Source organism: Lates calcarifer, linkage group LG1 (assembly GCF_001640805.2).
Source record: "Lates calcarifer isolate ASB-BC8 linkage group LG1, TLL_Latcal_v3, whole genome shotgun sequence".
Taxonomy (NCBI): domain Eukaryota; kingdom Metazoa; phylum Chordata; class Actinopteri; family Centropomidae; genus Lates; species Lates calcarifer.
In genome coordinates this window covers 14383418-14401668 of record NC_066833.1, presented here as the reverse complement: position 1 = coordinate 14401668, position 18251 = coordinate 14383418, and the positions used below count along the sequence as shown (strand labels likewise).

Genomic DNA, 18251 nt, shown 5'->3' with positions numbered 1-18251 from the left:
AAATTAATTCTACCATCCCATATTTCACAAGTACATCAGCTGATTTCAAATGTGTTATTCCATCATTCTTATTCTGTGTGTCAAATCAATTCAGTATTAAAATGAGTATACTCAGCCTTATTGGTCTGGGGGTATGATTCTTGAGATGGGTGAGAGAACTCAGGGGTCCCTCACAAGGCCTCGGAGGGCTAAGCCATTTGTTTGTCAGTAACAAAATTTCGAAAAGTGACCCCCATTACCCTAAAAAAAATCCATACCAGGTAATGTTTATTAAACACATAGGCCACACAAACACTCATTTTAAAACTCATTCAGATTGTGTTTAAACAGGGCTTCCATGATTTCTGGTCTGAGGCTATCTACCCTCAAGTAGCATAATTTACTGTCCCATTCAGACAGTATCCAATTTAATAATCATCTACTCCCCATTATTTTCATTCGGCGCCATTCTATAATGAATTAAGGTTGTGTCAGTGAGATTTAAAATATAAGATAAAAAAAATAATAAAATAAAACAAAATACAATTAAAAAAACAAAATAAGACTGGTTTACATATTGGAAACGGTTTATTTTACCCACCACCCGCCCGCATTTACCTCATTTTTACTCGAACCCATATCCTTGAATTAACATAAATATATTTAATGTTGGCTTATATGAAAATGTGCTCTCAATTGCGGACACCTTCATTTGTACTGTCACACAGGCGATCCTGAGTTCGCCAATGAGATGTATTGACATTGTCATGTGATGCACATGTATGAATTAACCGGTGTCAATAAAGTTTCTCTCTTCTGCCCGGAGAAAGTCCCAGAATAGTAGGCCCGTAATCACCTGTGCTAACAGTTAACTCGTAACTAGTAAGAGTTGTGTCATTATGGGTTGGCGATGTTTCACATTAGCGTTACCTCGGCATAGTTTAAAAAGGTGCATGTTGGGTCTGGCTAAGGCTATACCTTCTAGCTGTGACTTGTACGAACAGTCGTGAACTTCTACCTATAGTGAGGTGTGCGCCACCTTTCTGCTGTCTGACTGTTTATCCCTGTCCTGACTGTAGAGAGCTCTTTTAGCTCAGTATTTGTAAACTTTGAGGAGCGCAGCGAGACCGAGAGGTGGACTGGACTGGTTTTATTTCACGGAGATAATAAACGAAGAGAGAGGTTGAACCTGGCCTAGACTGTGGAGGACTTCATGGTGCGTGGGACTGAAAACGAGTGACGTTCATACAGGTGAGCACTACATCATATCACTGATTGTTGTAGCTTATTGTGCTGACACCAACAGTCACTGCTATATTTACCAATACAGTGCCGTTTGTGTGTGTGCACGCGTGTGTGCGTGTGTGTGCGTATGCGTGCTTAGAAGTGGCAGCCATTTTAATTTCTGTAGCTTAAAATTGCCGCAAGTCTATGGACACCGCGGTGGCGTGATACTTTTTGCTTATATTAATTGTTGGTTATTGCTGTTTAACCTGTTATCAGACACCACCATTTTTATACACAAGTCGGAAGAGATCAACCCAAAATTCTAATAAAAAAATCATCCCTTCAGGTTAATCTTAACCCTGGTCTTCTTGTTGCGGAGGAGAACTGTATTGGTATCTGTTTGTGTGGAAAACACTTAAGCCCATAGCCAATCGTCGATTTGTAAAGCATGTTGTTGAGACCGAGTCTAGTACAGACCAAAACACACCTGATGTAGTGTTACCGAGGCCGGAGTGTTTCACAGTCATTTAAAAGGTCAGTTGTCTGAGTTCTTCCTTCTGGTTCATTTTGGTAAGTCTATGCTCAGGAAGGCAGTTGCATATTTGTGATTGATAATCAGTTAAATTCACAGGCTTCAAAGCACTTGTCAGTAGGGAATTTACTGTTGATTTGGACATTCTGACATTGTCATTGCATTGATATTGCATTTCATCTTACAGCCTAAAAGTGATGTTTAATTTAATAACTTTAATGATATGACATCATTGTATTTGTCAATCCTTCCCTTGTAATGCAGTAAATGTAACAGTTATATTTACTCAGAGTACATTTTAACAAACTTACTTTTTATCCAACTACTTTTTTTTAAACTTCTTTTTCAGTAAACTTAGTTTAAAGCAACAATGTTTCACTACAATTTTCCAGTCCTCTTCCCACCCCTGGTTAAACTATAGGTTAGGCATTTAGTGACCGTAAAGAAAAATATCAAAATGTCATTATCATGATAAATGATAAAAATGTTATCATTGACTTCCAGTATGAGACATGATATAAAACTGTGTCATTGGTGTTTGAGGTAGCTGTACACAGCCAGCCACCACCCTGACCTTCACATTCTGCCACTTTGTTGCACTTGAACATCACACCACTTCCCGCTTTAGCACTAAGCTGCTGATGAAAGCAGTTGCATAAAAACATGATTAATCACACACAGAGTTGTATAAACATGCAGAATATCAAATAGGGTACAAATTGCTGAGTCACAAACATCTAAAGGATGAATTAGTTTTGTCCGTTTATCCTGTAGAATTAAGACATCACAATATGTCCTGCAAATAGATCTACCAGGGTGTATGAGAGATAATATCAAATTATTAAAACATTCTGAATTTGAGCCAGTGTTTCCAGCAGTTATGCACATACCATTGAGCTGCACCATGTTTTGAATGACCTGTGGCACAAGATCACACAACTAACAACTATACAACTATACAGGTTGTTTGTCCCTATCCTCTGATATGACCCATGACTTTCTCCTGAAATAGCCCCCCTATTGGCAGGCATAGTGGACCTTCGTTGTCATGGTTACATTAATTAATGTGCAGATAAGGTTGTGGAGCAGTCATGGTTAAAAGAAAGATGATTATCAAACAGGAAATGAACAGCTGTCTCCTGAGAGAAAGTCATGTGTTTTGTTAACCTATCCATCCACCCCCACCTTCCTCTAACAAAGATTTTGTCACTCTTTAAACCGCCTCACTTAAATTATTCTTTTCCCCTCCTGTCATAATGCGATGATCACTGACGGTTGCCTAACGGTGAAACCTAAAATGCGTTGTAATAAGCTGCTTGCAAAGTCTCTGTCTACGTCACTTCAAGTAACTTCTGATGACAAATGCATTGTGGTCTCCCTTTACAACGAATATATGAACTGTGTGTTGTTCACGCACTGATGCTCAATAACAGACCTCAAGCAAAGAACCAATCCTGTTGCAGGATTTTCAGGACGTGGAGAGCTTACAAACTAATGCACAGGAGTGGGAATGGCAACATCTCTGTCCTGGCAGTAAGGTTCATTCTGAGGTTCAGTTGGATTGCCACTGGACAGCTACTCAGTATATTGAATACCAACAAATAGTGACAACTGTGTTTTGATCCAAAGCCTTGATCTACACTTTGTAAAGATATAATTTTAGTCTCTTTTACTTTTTAGGTTTATAATAAGTATATTTTTATTTTGCATTTTTACACAGTTTGTTTTTAAATAAAGACATCAAGTCTTTGTCTTTTTTGTAACTGATGTGGACTGAGTGTATGTGTATGTATCAATATAAACAACCGTTTGAAGTGCTTCAGACATGTTTTAGATATAGAACTAATTGAAATATCCCTTAAATTAGCCCAGAAACATCAGGGCACAACACTACAGTAAACCCCACAGCCAAAATGATTTAAAGGAGTTAAATTAAAGTTAGTCCACAGTTATTGCCTTGTATTGTTGTGTGAAATCAGCTCTTAAATGACTCTTGTCTGTTCAAGCAACTTCCACTGTTGTTTTAAATGACTTTCTACCATGGCTTTGATCTCATTTGAGTTGACATTAAACTTTCTGTACACTGCTGACTTGAGGCAAGTGCTGTACTATACATGTAGTGTTTTCCATCAGCTGAGTGCAGGACTTGTTTTTTTTTTTTTTTTTTTTTTTTAAGGATAAGATAAATAAAGAAGACAGCTATTTTTTTGTCACAGCAGAAAGACATTAATTTGCAACAGGATAGAATGAAAGAATACTGAATTATAATTACAGCATGCTCTGAAAGGTGAAGAGATGTCAGATTGCATTCGATTTGTAGGCATGCCTTCTCCATTATTTGGTGAGCTGATTACAGCAGGCAGAGTACAGCTCGTGAGGTGCAGTTTGAAAAAGGTTTGATGTGGCTATAAAGATGCCTTAATCACAACACAGGTGCCCTTTATTGCATTATTGTATTATGTACTCCTTTTTCTGTTTGTGAAAACGGAAGAGTTTCAACTGAACACATCAGTTTAAAAAAAGATGTCATTTGGTGAAAATATTATTCACACTTGAAGCCATTTCTGTGAAATGTTATCTTTTCTTGAATGAAAAGTAGCCACTCTAATAATATTATAATAATCAGAAATGTATTTAAACAGACCAAATACAAGAGAGAAAAAAACAATGACATAAAGGTCCTATTAACAGATTAATATTTAAATTTCATGTATAATATTAATTAGGAGAATCTGATTTGTTTGGAGATAAGCAGCCAGAAGGATTTGTACTGTTCATCCTCATTATAAATTACTCTCTTCACATTACACTTGACATTTGATGTAAAATGAATATAGAAGATATTAATTCAGCCTTTTACTCAGGGATCTTCTCTCCCCTCTCTTCAGTGAGTATTTGTTTACATTGGAAGGGGTTGGACTTCCTCTCTATAGGGACGCACAAATAATTGAAAGAGATGATGATTTCCAATTCTCATTTTTATTCTAGAATTGCCTGTGTGTATGGGTGTCTGTAAAAATTTATTGATATTATTAATTCTGATTTTTATTGCCAAGCACAAAGCTAATTAAGTCCATGGCTTTCAATATTGTTTTTGTATGGTTTGATTTAAAAAAAAAAAAAAAAAAAAAAAAAAAAAAAAGGAACAAAAGGAAAAAACCATACTGCCGTTGATATCTTTATAATGCCAGTTTGTTTTCTTTGACAATACGGGGCAGGGATGACAATTTTACTCTGGAAATGGTTAAATTCTTATTTCGTGTAGGTATGATATCTTATCTGGCAGGTGTGTCAGTTCTCCCAGGCACCAAATCAGTTTTTTGGCTTTGTGGAGCCATTTCAGGTTTCGCACAGATAAATTTATCCATCTGAGAAACTGTTAAGTAGAGCATTGTCCCTGGCTGCAAGACACCATTGGGAAATCACAGGATTGTCCTCGGCAATGACATGAATGACGGCTCCAGCAGCCACAGTGAGAGTTTTAATCAGGCATGATGACAGGGGAGAGACGAAAATGTGTGGAACTGAATACAGAAATAATGCAGTGGGAAAAGAAAAAAAATCATGTTGCTGATGTTGATATAATGTTTATTCTAGCCTATTACTGATTTAAGGATAGCAGATAGTTTGTAAACCATTTCAGGGCACATAGATCTCAGGAAAGATGGATAACTATATATCCTGCTGCTCTGCAAGTTGTGAGTAAGATATAGTTATTTACTTGTTCACTGAGGGAAATAATCAGAAAGAGAAAAATTCCCCGTTCAGGGACTTTTTGAAGACCTCTTATGGCAGTTATCCAATGTAATCCAAAAGTTATCCAATAATGACAACTGATGCTATATGAGGCAAGTCATATAAGACACATAAGTAGTAGAATGAGGTCAGTAAAATAAACTAACATTTAAAAGTGGTGGCTGTAGTAAATTCACTGTCCTCACATATTGCATCAAACAACAGGGATAGTGCTTTGCCATTCAATGATAAAGTATAGAGAGCAAAAAGTACTTTATTTTCTCTTCATTTATGATATAACTCATAAATAATTATTTGACTAAAGGACAATTGTGGCCTGTGGATAAATGGCCACATGTAAATAAATGCATCCTAATAAAAAGCAGATGAAACAAACAAAACAAAGCCCTAGGCAGAGTTTTCTGTATTTAGATACAATAAGCTAAAAATCAGTTTGGGTTTCTCTGTTTTATATGTAATATCTCTATATATTTTGTTTGTGTACAAATGAACAGTGAACAATGAATGCCATATTGGTGTCTGAAGTTAAGGAGAAGGTGGGAACTCTAAACTCTTATTAAAATGAATTACATTCAATAAGGGCTGCACAATTGATAGTGTTAAAATCCTGATCTCGATTCAGAGCTCTATGCGATCTCATTTCTAAATGATCATCAGGGACACCAGCTTCAACTAAACAAATGCTCCTCTCTTCTCCCTCAGCAAATGACAATGCGCTGTTAGCAGCAAGAGACAGTGAGTGACACCGACTGATGACAGTGTGAGGCCAGAATTTGTGTTAGGACAAACAAAAATGGCAAATGAATCCAGAAGAAAACCCAGCTAATGGTGGTAAGAATCACTCTATTGTGCTCGTGCTGAAAAAAGATTAGCTATTTCAATCTACCGTTTTCTCTTTTTCCCTCTTAGCTCAACTGGGTATTTTGCAACTTTATAATACTGCAGCAGCAGCAATAATTTCCTGCAGCAGGCCGCCACAACAAAATCTACATAGCAGAAACACTGTAGACTACTGCAGACATAAAGTTGTTGTCTTGGTCAGAGCTCAGTTATCTCTCTTGCTGGCCTATTGACACTGTAAGTCGGTTCATAACACCTGTAGTTTCCGCTTTAGTTGTGTCCGTTCTCACAGTGGGCAGGCGGATCTCAGCAGTTAGAGCTCACCAGACACTGGAGCTGAGAGAATGGGAGCAAATCACACTGCCTGCATCATGCTGTCACTCTGCCCTCCATTTTCATTAAGTATCCAACTCCACAATTAGTTTTGTGGTTTGGGCATTTTAAGGTTTTGTTGTAGAGTTTACAGCCTGTCGCTCTGTTGCTCCTGCAGTGCTGTGTGTGTGAACTGTGAGGCAGCTAAAAAAAAATAACCACTCATCCACTGACATTCTGAGTGGAACCAGGGTCTTCCCAACTGACGCATCGAATAGTCGACATTTAGAGGGCCACCCTAGATCCTGACACAGTTTCACAATATCACCATCACCATCACCATACGTGACAAGCTCCCATAGACACAAGGAAATTACAGACTCACCTACCACTACACTACACTAAGATATGGCCTGCTCGATATCAGGCACCATTATATTTTCTGTTCCACCTCCTCATGTATTGGGTAAATAAGTGAAAAAACATATTGAGAAAAATTGTGAGAGAATCGTGATCTCAATTCTAAGCAAAAAAAATTGAGATTCTAATTTTTTCCAGAATCGTGCAGCCCTACAATTTAATGATCAAGACCAGATCCCAGCAGCTAATGCAAAGTTAGCACTAGCTGATGCTCGTCTGAGAGATACATTTCCAAAAATTAAGATTAACCAAGATTTTAACATAAACATAGTTATTTTCCCGAGAAATAGAAATAGAAATGTCTCCTCCTTTTTTACTCTTCATTTAGGTAAATGCACAATAAACCAAACAAAAGGTAAAAGCAATTTTCCATTCAGCCTTTGTCCTTTTTGACATGCAAAATAGTGAGAAGTGAATTTATTCATACTAATCGTGCCATTTTACTCAACAACTACAATCCACCTCTTCAGCTTTCAGCTACTGGTACTCCACTGTTGGGTTACTCCAGTGGTGCCTCCCAGCAGTTTTCATGAACCTCTCTACACTCAGCCATTTCTTGAAAAGGAGCTCACACAAAGTGACTTTATGCGACGTGCTCAGTGTGAAATGGCAGCTAGGTCATTAAGACAAAACAAAACAAACAAACAAAAAGCCTGTCCCTCACCTATGGAACACGGCTTGAGTGGTATATTTTTGTTTGTCTATGCCTGTATATGTTAGATGTATAGGTAGGTAATTGTTTGCTCACAAATTGTTATTTGTTTAGGAGTCTTTTTTTCTCCTCTGGTACTTGAATACCAGCATCTTAAATAATGTGTTCCAATACATATACAAGTATGGTCTTTAATTTGCGTCACTGGTCAGAGGTTGTCATTTTTGATTGGTTGCTGACTTTCAGGACAGTGGGTCTAATGAAATATTAGCATGTCTGAGAGCAGATGTGGTGTATGGATGTATGATGAGTGGCATTATGCAGAGGAAGGCAAGAAGCAACTTTTGTTGTGACTGTGAAAATCTTTATCCTCATTGTATGTTGGTTTGGTTTCTCTATTTATTATCCTGAGTGTACTCAAGATGCAAACTCCAGGGTTCAGGGTTAGGGTTAGATGTTGCTGGGTCATGCTTGTCCAGTTTTATCATAACAATGCATCCAACTTCATCACTTCAACGTGTACATTTATGGAGGGTAGCCTGAAGTGCACAGTTCAGATTGTGTGACACAGTGCTATAAGATTAAGATGTTACAGCACAGACAACCATGACAGCAAATAGCTCAGCCCTGGTAAGTCTCCAAGAGGACAAAGAGAGGTGAGATAAAGGAGGCTAAAGGAAATCTCTGTGTGAAGCTTAAGCCTTAGAAACTGATGTCCTTATAAGTGTTCGTCTGTCCCACACAGGCTGACTGAGTCAGACACCATAGAAAGCGGCTTACAGCTATTGTAGTGCTCTCAGCTGTTAAAGGTTGTATGAAAGCCTAGCACAAGGAAGGCAGGAATCATGCCGCTTGTGCCTGTTCTGCTGAATAAGCCCTAAGTGTACCATATGAAGTTATTTGATGTTGACATTTTGATGTTGACATTTAAGCAAAGAGCAGATTTTAATATTAAATGTCTCACTGCTGTTTTCTGGTAGCAAAACAATTGTTTATAAAGATGTTCCCTGCGCAAGATGTTTTCACTTCTGAATGAACCTTTTAGACACTCACATTGAAGTCACTGTAACTCTGACTTTTTGACAGTGCTAACAAAGCCAGAGTTTACATAACTTGTTTTTTGTGTGGTTGTGTGTGGGTAGTTGTGTTGTTTCTGACAAGTTCTTTCTCCAAATAAATGCTTGTTATTAAGTGTTAAACATGAGAGGTTTCATTACAGGTAAGGCATTTAGGATACATTAATTATTGTTCAGCTGTGTGACTTAATTTATTTTGGAATGGGGAAAAAATAGCCTGCTGTATTAAGTATGAATTGTATTAATATAAACGTTACCATCAGTGCCTGACTTAAAAGATCATACACTGACAAATACACATGCAAAACATGCAGAGTCCTTGCTTACTGAATAGCAGTGGGTTTTAACTGATACTGCATTTTGTGCTAAACTGCACAATTACCCACTGTCAAAGGAATGGACTAAAGGAGTTAATGCTAGAGTGAGTGGATAATATTACAATAAACAAGGCAAAAGAGCAGAAAGTCTTATGTACCCACATAGCAACAGTAGCTAAATTGACTCAAAGGGACAACTGTATGTGAACAAGCCCACTGCTATAAGGCTATACCTATAGCAATAGGATATATTAATATCCTACTGATATTAATATATCCTACTGCCATAGTTGTAGTCTAAAGAGAGAAAGAGAGGGTTGGCATTGGAATGGTTTGACAACCATCATGGCACAGGAGTTCTATTCTGCTTTGAATACATAAGCAATGCACTGAAAGTCCAGGTAACATTGCTGGAAAGTTGCCATCTTTTAGCTGTAAGGTTGGATAATGAACAGCAGTAACTTCCACAATTAGTGCAAACCATATTATGTGAAAAGTTAGCATTTGTTTTGCCTGAATGGCATGATTGTGACAGCTAGATTGCTGGCTCACATGGGCATAATCAGCCTTTTTTTATTATTTTTTTATTTAAATAATCAGGGAAGTCATTGAAACACACCTCCAGCACAGTTGTACAATAGCTTGAATTAGGAGGAATACATTAGATCTAGCTGTGTTGGGTGCTGTAATAAATCATGGATATTCAAATGAGTTCTTCTCATTTCCTGTAAAAGCAGTGTATCTTCCATCATTGCAATGCCCCCCCCCCCCACCACACACACACACCTCCTCCTCCTTCAAATACAAGGCAGCCCAGTGAAACCCTTGCCACAATATTTTCTGTTTGTAGTGTTGCACATTGTGTATGAGGAAGCGCGATCAGTCACACAGTAACCACGTGCACATGATAACTAGTTTCAGAACAGTACACAGTCCTTCCATTATTTTACGCAATTAAAAGGTGTTCATTTGGGTGGTAATTTCTGATTCATTGTACACTTCTCCTATCACAGTCCTGTTTATATAATTCAACAAAAACAGGTGTTAACAATGGGATCCCTCTAATCCAATGCACCTGTTCTTCAGAGGGCAAGATATCATTCTTAATATCACTATCAACAATACCATAACCAATCTGCCAGCCAGCAGCTATGCATATATACAGCTTGAATACCATCAACCCCATCTAATCTTTTCATTTCCACAAGTGATGGTTTGGTATTGTCATTAATGCCCAGTAAGGACTAATCAAATAACACCAGCGGCCCTTGGCTCTCACACTCCACAGATGATATGAAAAAATTATAAAATGACGTTGGTCTGTGATGGTTGGCACATTACACATCCAGACAAAAAGGGTCTTTTATTTTTTTTTAAATCCACGTGCAGCTGAATTATTCCCCAGGAAACTCACCTGCGCTGCTAGAGGCAATACAATACTCTGAGGTAAAATGATATCTTATTTATCCCATATGAAAAGGAAAAATAATTAAATAGAAAACAATGTACAATGAATAATCAAAGAGCTAGAGAATGCTAACGTTGCCAGCCCCACACAGGAAATTGAAAATGACTTGCTGAAATAGTTTCCAACTTATTAAAATAAAACAATCACTTAAACAAATGACTTTAGACACATCTCCAACAGCCAAAAAAATGAAGATAATTAAAAAAAAAGTATCATCAAGATGTCTGTGGTCTTGTTGCAGAGACAAAAATGCTCACTCTCTCTATTATTATTTACTTTTACTGGACCACTTAAACTACAAGTCATATTTTTACAGATTTGCAAGTGTTAAGACCAAATCACTAAGAATGGTTCCTTTACAAACCAATTATTTCCAAAAGTCTCTTTTTGCTAACTTGCTATTTTATGCGCAAGGACACCTAGTATCGTTGAAAATGCCAGATTTAAGTCTTCTTTCCAGTTTCTCTCCACTGTTCTGTTTACTTCCCTTTGGCATTTTGTTCACCATTGCACACCATTTCATTCAATAAAAAGTTACTGAAGAGAGAAAATAAAACTCATCGAGCTATTGAGTTTGCTAACAGACATTTAGCAGACTCTGTTAAAAGTGAATGGTGCAGCACTGCTATTAAGCAACATTACCTTCCTCCAGTTTGGACTTTCCATCTCTCTGTCCCTCAAAGTTAATCACTGTTGAGCCTGCTATTGGAGAACAGTGCAAATTTGCATGTCCGAGTTGAAATCAGTTTAGAACACTCATACAGATTAATTTTGCTAACTTGAGCTGATAGTCTGATTGCAGTGATTGTATTTGAATGAAATCAAACGTAGCTTTTCCAACTCTTGGCGTGACCAGTTCTTTAGACAAGTGATTACAACTAAATTCATGTACATTTCCAATATGAATTCATATCTAATATGAATTGTATTTTAATTACAAGATATTATTACACTTTTTAAAAATTGTCCTGGCCTATTTAGTTACATATTTTTCCTCTGTATTTATAGTGATTCTGCAGATGTAAGACTTGTCTTACTCCAGCTCTGGAGCAGTGTACTCATTGTTGCATCACACAAGATCAGGATTTTATCTTGATAAAGAATTTAACACAGTTCTTTTACTGGAGCCACGGTTGCAGAGGGTATATGTTTTTTTTCGTGCTCCACTTAAGGCTTGCATTTTCAATGTGTAGTATCCCATAAATAGCATTGCCCACTACTCCTCTCTGCACACATACACACGCACACATGCACATACATATAGGCCCTCAGTGCTGCATCACAAAGTAACCGAGCATCAGAGCCAAAGGGACTAACTGTCAGAGGAGGCTCCTACATGCATCAATGCAACCTTGATGGTCCAGAACCTACATTTCTTTATGTGGGCCTGACTGGGTGGAAACACTCTCAGATCAGCTTCATAATGTCCTCCCCAGTTAGCAAGCACTGCTCTTGCCAAGCTAGCAGGAGAGTGACAAGTTAATTTGATCACCCAGGTACAGCAGAGTGGCATATTACTACAGTCACATCAGCATTAGGACTAACAGAACACAGTGTCTTCAACCAGGCTTTTCCATCAAATGAGCAAGGGTATTGAGGCATGTACACATGTGTGCATGCACACACATACACACACACATACAAAGAAACCAAAACACACAAATGCATATGGAATAACAAAGCATTTCAGGCATACATACATAGTCTCCATCTCCATATTCTTTTAATTCATATGACATCCAACTTTTCCAAATTCCCTGTTTTCCCACACACAGAGCTAAATTAGATGAAGTTTTGGTCTGTTTACATGGTACGTGCTTTGAAGAGTATATGCCAGAGTAATTCATCTATGGTCTGATGGATACCATGGGCCCGAGGCTCCATTCCTGTGAGACCACACTCTATTTGAAGCACACTCATCGTGCTTGTCACCATCCGCTCAGTGCATACACTGTATTTTTCCACACTATCTCATGTGATGTGTGTGCCAGGAATAGGGGCATGAATAAATTATTGATGCCAGACTCTGTTCTGTATTTAGTTATCAGCCATGCTTAATAATGACTGCCTCCTCTTCACATTTACCAGAGGCCTAAAATTGCAGTGGCTTGGTACATGAAGTAGCAAAAATAGTTTTAGAAATGGGTAATTTTTCAGCTGTTTGCTTTTGTCTGGTGGAGCCAGTTTGAAATAAACATTGTGGCTTTAAGTGAAGCATCAGACATCACAAAACAACTAAAATGTTTTAGTATCAGACTTGCATTTTTTTAACGTGGATTTTTTTTTTTCAAATCACAATAAGTCTGAAATGAAAAGCTTTTTGAGAGTTCCAAAATGCTACCAACAGTTAGCATATTTATAATGCTTGTTATGAGAACAGCAGAGATTGGACCCACTTTAATAGATTTTTTTCCAGTTGCTACAACTTGTTATGCAGTGAGCAGAGCAAAGTGAATTACTTGAATAAAACCACTGTGGGAGGGTAGCTTTAAACATTATTTGAAGGACACCGATGTATTGCTGATATTGAGGGGTAGGTATCTGAAGTGGCAAATTCAAGGACTTTAGACTGGCTATATTTATTAATGTTTTGATGGAATAATGAGAGCAAAGATCACCTTTTTTTCAACCTCATTGAACTACCAGCCTTGGCCCTGTTGTAATAATACTGATAGTGTAACAAAAGACAGACTAGAAGAGAAAATCACAGATTGACTTTTGAAAAACACATCATCACAAAAAAAAAAAAAAAAAAAAAAAAAAAAAAATCAGAATAAGATAAGATTGTAAAAGACTGTTCTGGTTCCATGTGGCCACAGCAGAAATTTTATTGATCAAAAACCAGCCTTAGTAAATGTGACAAACCTCAGATGCTTGGCCACAAATGACCCAACAAATATGCTGTTCTTTTATACCTATCCCTGTGCAACCCTCACTCTCTGAATATTAATTTCTACAATGAATGCACAAAATATAATTGCAGTGTAAGATGTAGAGTGAAAATCTCTAGTGGGTAGGGCTGGGTTATGTGGATGGGTGATATGTTATTATGATAACAAAAAAATCCAAGTCAGTTGATATCACAATAAATGTCAAATTATTATTTCTTCCAAATTATAAGGTTGATCCTGAGTTAAGCTTGAAGAAAGGACATGACGAACACTGCCAAACAGTGAAACATTTCTCAGACCTGAGATGGAACACAATTACAATGAGAAAATCTAACCTATATATATAATGTTCCTTAATTTAGATCAGCAACTACATAATATATCACACTTTGTCTGTAATGTTAGGGTTGATTAAGATTAGTGGAGTGATATGTTTTTAAGGTTCTTCCGTGGCCCAAGAGTAGTTTGATTCAGCAATGATCAAGTTCATAGTTAATGAGAGTTTTGAGTTTTGCTGAGGATAAATAAGTTTACTGTTTCTGATATGATGGCTCCTTTTTTTCCCCTCGTCATTGTGCACTGCTTCCTCTAGTTTGATGGTGAAGTTGTTCTCATGGTAAAGTTGTTCAGATATTACTCTGGATACTCAACCTCAAAGTGGACTCTTTCCAAACATTTATCAGCCATTTGTTAATCATCAAACAGCTGGGTCATTGTGGGATTTTTTTTCTTTAGACAAATCAGTTAATTTTGAGATCATCTTGGCAAAGAGACAGAGACTGGTAGGAGAGAAAACATGACATCCTTTCACCTTCACTGGTGGAAGTAATGATGCATGTTTCAAAGGACTTGTGGATTTACCACCTGTGCAATAATCATCCTTTGATGAGATGTTTGTTAGTGGCAGATGCTCATTAACACTCCTCAACAGATAATGTTGGGACATAGGGGAATTGTTTTTAGCCAGGTTACTTTGATGTCGTATGATCAGTTATTGTCATTTAGTTTGTAAAATTTAACAATAGAGAAAAACCAAAAAACCAGAACAAAAACAAAGCCCCTCCAGGCTTTGAAAAGAAGTCATTATCTGGGACACAAGCTTTATTTTTAAATTATTATTTAATTAGACGCTAGTATCATTTTAATGGTTGCTTATATCTATGTCTGAATGTGAGTGAGTCAACAAAGAAATACAAACCATATTATCACACAAAAATACTGTGTTTTGGCACATAATGGTATCATTCTGAATCATGTTTACAGTATTTTTATGAAGTTATACAATATTTTCCCCACTCTTTCATGTCCCAATGAATTACGTCGTACACCAGGACAACTGCTGTCCCAAGATGAAACCTTTGTTCAGGTTTGTCACCTTTGCTCTGGTCGATAACTTGTAATGGCAAATCTTAACCCTGTACAAGTGCAGTAACATTATACAAATCCACTCACTAAAACACATGCATCATCCAATACTAGGACTGGGTGATAAAATGATAATGATAATTACCATTAAATAACTTTTCCCTGATAGAAACATAAGACACGGCCAATACAATGTCGACAGAACTCACTCCATCCATGTTTTGACACATAACGCAAAAAGCCAATGAAAATGAGAATAGTGCAGCACCAAATGAATCATGTGGTTAGCGTTTGGGCTACTGTAGCCGTGCACACCAGTACGTCGGGAGTGGAAGCAAGATAAAAGAGAAAACGACGACTGGAAAATATTGACAAAAACTCAAACAACAGTGTTATTGAAGAAGAAAGCCAAGGCTCAAAAGTGGCTCAGACCTAAGCAAATGCTTGTGGCCCCCCATAAAACAAGTGTGATACCTTATGATATCTTTACATCTCAAGTAGGAGTAACAAGCAACCTTTAAGCTTGACAGAAATAGTGATTTAATTTATATCATATGTATTGATCTTGACTGATATGAAAAAAATTAGCATGATGAGATTTTTTTCCATATTGCCCAGCCCCAGTTGGGACATTACAAAGTTGAGCTGATGGCTCATTTACAGGCAGAGTTTCTGAATACAGTATTTATATAGAACCAAGATATGCTTTATAATAATAAAAAAGACATCAGAATCTCACTTTCTACAAGGCAGGACCTTAAGGTGTGAAACCTCTGTTTGCCATTAAAAGAACTCAGAAAAGCCAGACCTACCTTGACCCTCCTCTGTTATGCACTACTGTATGTGTGTATGTGTGGGCAGGCTATAGCACACTGATCTGTTTTTCCCTAGAGGAGATGTACATGTGCATGTAGTACTGCACTCTGATTTTATATTCAAAAATAAACTACCAGAAACTGTATTGAGACCAACATAATTAAAAAAAAAAAAAAAAAGTTCATTTCTAAATACCTCTTCCATGCAGCAGAACAAGCAGAACAAAGGAGGGTATTCAAAGTCATTGCCAATACAGCAGAATGTGAGAGGCTAGATAAACAACTTTCTATAACATTCTTGAAAAGCTACACAAAGACAATGCTATTTCCATAATTATTACAATTGTCATTGGCTACTGCCTTTTCAAATTATGATGGATTTGCATCGAAGACCGAATAATAGACACACAGTGACTCTTTTGGGGTCGATGAGTTTGAAATATGATGACTGCACAGAGGGATCAGTAAAATAAGGGCCCTGTGGCCCTATCTTTACTTTTACCACTGTACATTATGAGATGTGACTAGGTGTTTCTTAATCTGTAACAATCATGTCTGCTTTAGAAAAGACATTTTCATATATGACTGTGGATGGTAGCGTTGATTCTACTGTGCAGAGTAATGTACCTTTACTGGGATCTGCTGGCTAAAATGTTGATATGAAATAATAAGAGACAGATAATAACACTGCAAGATTCCGCTCCTTTCGCTTTCCTCCCAAGGCCAACCATAAAACGTCCATCACATGCAACGTTTGGCATCTTTTTGGGGGAATTATGGATCCCTTGGAAAATATTTGCTATTGTTCTGGTCTAGCTGCAAGTGTATCTGTAGTTATCTCAAGACAAAATAGAAGCCTAAGGAGTCAATCGGGTGACAGCAGGGGTAGATAGTGGGTCACTGTCCAGAGCGCTGGTGCAGAGCACTTAATTGCTGAAGAGTGCATAGCTGGGGCCTCTGCAGTGGCAGTAATTGGTAGGGGAAGCTTGCTGACAAGGCAGTTGAAACTTTGTAGAGGGGCTAATGGCTGGGAAACTCGACCGAACATCTGTAGAAATAACCACTTTCAGGAAATACTACATGTAGGTGAAAGTGATGTCAGTTTTTTGTGCTGACTAGTCAAGTTAGAAATAACAGAGCAGTGACTTGCTGAGATTCTGCTGTTTGTAATTACATCTGTATAGTAACCAATTAACCAACCAGTTTTACAATTCTCTTACAGGAATATTAAGGTAACTTTTTACCAACATCACCACAGACATAAAGAAATTTTCACTCTGAATTGTGTGCTCTTTTTAATAATAAGAACACCCAACTAAACACTTACTTAGAATAGATTTAGCATAGAATAGCATTTTTTTTAATTTTGTTCATTTTTTTACTTAAATATATTATCTGGGGATAAAGCATGTTGGGACAGTCCAGAGCAGTTTATCCTATTTCATCTGACATATTAATAACATACTGTATGTGCTATATTCAACCTTCATAGTATGCCATTTATTCTTGCTCAGCCAAAAAGCAGTGGCACCTCTTTTTGTTGCTGGTCACCATCTTGTTTTATAATGCACATGTATAAGCATGTTATATTTATTTTGCAGGACATCATGTGTGATTCTGATAGATTAGAATCATTGAGTATGTGGATGGTAGCGTTGATTCTACTGTTCTTTTACTAGTTTGTCAGTTCAAAACAAGCCCAGGGCAAACAATGTGGCTTTTATAACACAGTCATGTGGTAAATTGAGCCCTGAAGGGCAGTGGAAAATAAGTGTGTGCACATTTTGTTTGCTTCAGTGTGTGATCTTAGAAGATGCCTTGCCGTGGGCATCTGTCCTACAGTATGACAGTGCCTTTCATAATGCACGAGTGACTGAATGTGACATCAACCTGAATTTTATTCACACTCACCAGACCAGAAACCTTATTATTTATATTATTTTATATATATGTTACAGTACTGTGCAAAAGAGTTGGGTACTTTCAATGTTTATATTCTTATCTGTCGCACAGTACCATCAGTTGGGGCATCACACCAAATATTGATTTGATTTAGGCTTTTTCTGTTTACTATTTGCAACAAATGTGCACTGTTATTTGTATTGCTATATTTCTATTCACAGCTTTTCATGTTCCGTAGAGTATAACTGATTGGGGAATTTTGACATGGCCCAATCCCTTTGTGTTGACATAAAGAACTTGTCTTTATCTTTGTGATAGGAAAATACGTAAAATAATCACAATATTTTTTTTCATATCAGTCAATCTTGATATATATCACAATATATATCAAATCACTTTTTCTGTCAAGCTTAAAGGTGCTTTATACTCCTAAGTGAGATGTTAAGATATTATAAGGTCAATTTTTTTTCTCGTAGGGCATTGTGCTGGAGAAAGTGGACACTATGGTCTGCTGTTTTGGCACTGTTTGTTTTAAGGGTAGAACACATAATTGTATATGGTACTGTAAAGTTTGCATTGTGCATGCTCTAAAGGATGGCACTGCTTCAGATGATGAAAAGGCATTGTTTTATTGTCCACCCCTCTGTTGGGTACTGCATGTGTTTTAGTGGAGGGATTTATGTAATCTGATTGCATTTG

General features: G+C 37.3%; 1 long non-coding RNA gene across 1 annotated transcript in view; it reads left to right on the top strand.

Moving 5' to 3' along the window:
* Positions 1-804: 804 nt before the first annotated feature.
* LOC127142458 (uncharacterized) overlaps positions 805-18251 on the top strand; it is a 58542-nt gene continuing 41095 nt past the window's right edge. Inside the window, exon 1 of the long non-coding RNA XR_007813222.1 lies at positions 805-1230. This is a non-coding gene — a long non-coding RNA (uncharacterized LOC127142458). The remainder of the gene's footprint in view (positions 1231-18251) is intronic.